The following is a 5416-nucleotide window of genomic DNA, read 5'->3' on the forward strand; positions in this document are numbered from 1 at the left end:
TTTGGGAACAAACGGACGGACGATTGTGGGGTTTGAGTCAACGGTTTTGATCTTTAGACGGCCCTGTGGGGTCCATTCTAGTGATTTGAGTAATTTTGGTGGTCCTTAGGCTATGAAATTTCTAGGATGGGTGCTTCATGGCCTGATGAAGGGCCACGCAAAATTTGGAGACGATCGGACCAGGGGTTTGATCGTACGGGTCCGATTTGTGATCGAAGGTCACCGACCCACGATCGGGTCCCAGAGTTGGTGGACAAGTGTAGGAAAATCCATTAGACCTCCACGATAAATATGGAAGAGACCGATGGTCTGATAACCTGGAATCTTGGTTTCATTTGCAAGCGCCAGATTTGGTCCTGGCATGGGTGGGGTACATTTAGTCAGTGCCAGATCCCACTTCTAGGTGTCTGTCGGGTCCGCGGTCCGCGATGGACTACAAGTCCAGTGAGCTCTATGGTTTCCTAAATTATTAGATTTTTCTGACCTTCCGGCGTCGCGGTATAGCCCGTACGGGCTGATGCTCAGTGTAAATGGTCATCCAGCTTGGCGGCCCGCTCTTAGTCTTGCCAAGGCCGGTCTGGTTTATTCGAACGGGCTAATTCTAGGTTAATTAGATTATGGTATCCCTGCCACGAATGTTTTAAACGTTCGGTCCTGCGGAAAATCCTACGTGGACGCCTCAGGACACTGTACCGATTGGACGGGATGTTACAGTCTGCTTCTGGATCTAGTACACGAATGATATCCACAAAAGATGCAGAGGAGGAAGCCAGATTAGAAGCTTTAGAGGAAGAATAATTTCAACTCGCCTTAAAACGCAGTATGGAAGATGTTTCTAGACTTCAGCGATATTCAAGTAAAAAACAACATGATGTTGAAGCAGGGTCGAGTACGACAAACAAGAAGAAGAAAAAGAGTAACGAATTCAAATTCCTGACCCGTCTCGGTCAATTTTATAAGGCATTGAGTACTACATACAATTCTTCACATAAAGAAAGTTTGAAAAATCTAGTTCAAAGTGTAAAAGAGCACGAAGGAAATATCTCTTCACCTTCTGACTCAGAGGAAGTGAATCAATTTGTATAAGAAGATATAGATAACAGTTCCGATGGATCAGATGACAATAAAGGAAGGCACTCCTCTTATGGAAGTTATTAGTTATAAATTGTCATTTTGAATAATGTAAATATGTAATTATCAAAGTTTATATATTTTATTGCTTTGTTCAACTTCGAATTCCATTTGACAATCGAATTGAAATTCAAATGAATCTCAAATTATAAGTTATAACTCAAACTCGGCTTAAAGCTCGAACTCGTTGCTCGAAAACCCTGCTCGAAATGGGCTTAAATTTGGACTCGGACTCAAACTCGGCTCGAAAACTCGGACTCAACTCGACTCAATTTCTACTCGTACTCGACTCGTACTCGGACAAGTAAAGTACGAGCAGGGCATCCATGTTCGACGCCCGAGTAGAGCTGAGTACGAGCAGAGCCAAGCACGAGCAAGGTGATACTCGACTCGCGTACAGCTGTAACGCCCTGAAAATCGGGAGTTGTGCATACACTCGACTCCCAAGTTCCTGAGTGTCACTTATCATAAATTTTATGGTTTTGCGGTTAATCAAATTTAGTTGCGCAACTTGAAATTACTTGGAGCATGAACACAACCACAACTAGTCTACTGAAATGAAAGAGATATACATATATACAAATCCAAAAGAATACAGATGGGTCGCCCAAGGCGTTGCCCGATAAAAAATTACAAAAAATATCAAGTCCAAAGAATAGGACTGAGTCTGCTACTCAGCAATCCAATGTCCTGCCTACTGATCCGATGAGGTCCCGCTCATCAGCTGGAAGTAGGAGAACTCGTCCTCATCCTCGAGGCTCGCATCGCCATGCTCCACGTACCCTACATCACCTGCATCTATGGACAAGTTTGGTTGGTGTTTTAAAACACCATCTTAGAGTAGGAGTGAGTGATCAACTCAGTGGGTGCTATTAAACTTAAGTTGTAACAAGCATCAGTTATAATAAGAATTTGATGAAAAGCAATCATTCACAAATACCTAACTAATCTTATTAATGCACATGCATAGTGGATGATATGATGTATGCCTTCGCCACAACTCTCCCTCGAGTGACTCCGTCTAACGATTGCGTACGTTAACACTCCCTCAGAGCGACCTCGACTGCCAAGTCGCCAACCTAACTAGTGCAATGCAATGATAATGTTAACCGGGTCCTTAGTTAAGTCCATTCATCTAGCAGATTGGAGAATCTGATACACCCCACATATCAAATGCCCTAAACAAGTTGCGAGCCAAGACCCACCAACGTGTGAGGCCAAGACCCTGCGATTCTTGATCCAGTTGGGTTCCCCGTCCCCTACTTTAAGCACACGGGGAGTGCTAAGAGAAGGGATCGCTCGCGGTCACTACGGGGAGGCGCGTCACCCCAGCGTAGGCTGACAACTCGAACACAGTGTCCCATTCCACCATGGCCGGCTCACGAGACTATGGATCAATATTCCATCCGATATGGATGGGCTACAACAGTAATAGGGTGTTCAAGATTTCATACATAAGTGATCAAACATGGTTAACAAACAGGGTTGGACAGTAAATAGGCCAAACCGCACAAGTCAAGCGAGCATGCGACGAACGACATCGGGTACAAGGGACCCATGTAGTCGAACTACTACCGCTCGTACACACTCACCCAAATCCCTGGGTTTAGCCTCAAGGCAGTTCTACCAACGGAACCACCTTCGCTCTCCTCATGTTCCCGACCAACCAAGGGTCCAATGTTAATTCATAGCATACCAACCACCAAGATTACCAACTAGCATAATAGTATCATGTTTACATACATCACAACATATGGTTCAATTATTCCTAACAAGCATGCTACAACAACATGAACAAGGTGCATGTAAGTGGTGTAGGTTAGGGAGGAAGTAAGCACTTCCTACCCCTCAAGGGATCAAATACACAAGAGTAGTGAATTATGCACACCATGAAACAACACATGTGAGAAAAAGAAATCAAACGACCATGAGCATGTAATCATCTATACACTAGATCGTGAGAGGCAAGATTTAACATCAAGGAGAACTAAACATGCAATTCCTAGGGTCCCCCTAGATTCTCCAAATATAGCATAACAAGCAAATAAAATCATTAAACTTCTACTATAATTGGTGCTAGGCCACCTAAGGATAATAGTCCGCACCTCCGGGTGGTTGGAGACTCGAAAATCGACCTAGGAATGAGGGCTTTAGGGTCGATCGGCAGAAATCCCTAAAACAAGCTCTTGCATGTGAAAAATCCATGCTAATCCCTTCTCAACACATAGGTTTCATGGAAAAAGGGATGAATGATCTTACCTAGACGACCAACGGATGAATGGGCAGCCGTGGAGGAGGGATTCTTCTTGGAGAAGAGGTAGGGGGTTGTGGGGTTTGATCTTCTTGGGCCCCACCTCGATCTAGGGTCCACATTGCTCACCTTCACTCTCTCTCTCTCTTCTCCTTGTTCTCTCTTTACTCCCTTGGCAATGGTGGTTGTGGTGGGAGTTATGAGATAAGGGCTAGGGTTTATTTGCTAGACTTGGGCCCTTTAGCCTTAAATTTCCTCAAATTCCCACAATAGCCCTCTAGGACCCCATTTTAGTTTTGGGGCAGCCTTAACACCCCCTTGGCCACCAAATTTGGTGTGTAGGTATCTTATGGCCCAATGAGGGGCCATATAAAATTTGAAAATAAACGGATGAACGATTATGGGGTTTGAGTAAACGGTTTCGATCTTCAAATGGCCCTGTGGGGTCCATTCCAGTTATTGGAGCAGTTCTGATGGCCCACTTGCCATGAAACTTATAAGATGGGTGTTCCATGGCCCGATGAAGGGCCATGCAAAATTTGAGAACGATCGGATATGGGGTTTGGTCACACGGGTCCGATTTGCGATCAACGGTCACCGTTCCACGATCGAGTCCCAGAGTTTGTGGACGGGCGTAGAAAAATACATTAGACCCTCACCGTAAACATAGAAGAGATCCAACGGCTGGAAAGCCCGGAGTCCCAGTTTTATTTACAAGTGTCAGATTCCAATTCTGGCATTGGCGTGTGTATTTAGCCAGTGCCAGATTTCATTTTTGGGTGTCCACTGGGTCCGTGGTCCGCAATAGCCCACAATCCTAGTGAGATCTATGCTTCCTTAAATTTTTATAATTTTCTGACCTTCTCGGGTCTTGGTATAGCCCTCACAGGCTGTTGCTAAATGTAAACGGCCATCTGGCTTGACGGCCTGCACCAGGTTCTATCATGACTCGTCTGGTCTACTTAGTTGGGCTAATCCTTGACTAATTTACTCATAGAACCTCACCACTAGCAGATTAAGTAAGTGGTCATGTGGCAAATCCTACATGGACGCCCCAAGACACTATGCCGATTAGACGGGACGTTACAATCTACTCCCCTTATAAATAAATTTCGTCCTCAAAATTTGTACTTATTCGTATTGCCGAGCTTGGGTAATGTTTGCGAACCTCTGCTTCTGTCTCCCAAGTGGCCTCTTCTTCATCGTGATGGGTCCATAATACCTTGACCAATGGGATGACCCTGTTACGTAGGACCTGCTCCTTCCTGGTCAATATTCGAGTGGGTCGGAGAATGTATGTGGCATCTTCTTTGAGCTCCACATGCTCTCACTTGATAATAGGTGAAGGATCAGGGACGTACTTCTTCAGCATTGATACATGGAAGACGTTATGCACTCCGGCGAGAGGCGTGGGTAGGGCCAAGTGATAGGCAACCGCACCAACCCAGTCCAAAATCTTGAAGGGCCCGATGAATCGGGGCGTGAGCTTTCCCTTCTTGTCGAAGCACAAAACGCCCTTCATTGGAGAGATTTTAAGAAATACATGGTCCCCTGCTTCAAACTCCAAGTCCCCCCGTCGAGTTTCGACATAGCTCTTTTATCTGTTTTGAGCCGTTAATAGGCGGCGCCGGGTGATTCCAATCTTTTTAGTCGTAATCCGTACTAAGTCTGGCCCTAACAAACTCTTCTCGCCAATTTTCTCCCAACAATGCGAGGCTCGGCACGGACGCCCATACAAGGCCTCGTACGGTGCCATATCGATGCTTACCTGGAAGCTGTTGTTGTAGGAGAACTCAGCATATGAGAGGTAATCATCCCCAACTCTCCTGAAAATTCAGTACACAAGCTCGCAACATGTCTTCCAAGATCTAGTTCACCCACTCAGTTTGCCCATCTGTCTGCTGGTGGAATGCGGTGCTAAACTTCAAGTGCATTCCCATGGCCTCTTGGATGCGGGTCCAGAAGATTGACATGAATCGTGTGTCCCGATCCGACACAATTTCTAACGGGACGCCATGGAGTCGAACTATTTCC

Source organism: Magnolia sinica, chromosome 13, assembly GCF_029962835.1.
Source record: "Magnolia sinica isolate HGM2019 chromosome 13, MsV1, whole genome shotgun sequence".
Taxonomy (NCBI): Eukaryota; Viridiplantae; Streptophyta; class Magnoliopsida; order Magnoliales; family Magnoliaceae; genus Magnolia; species Magnolia sinica.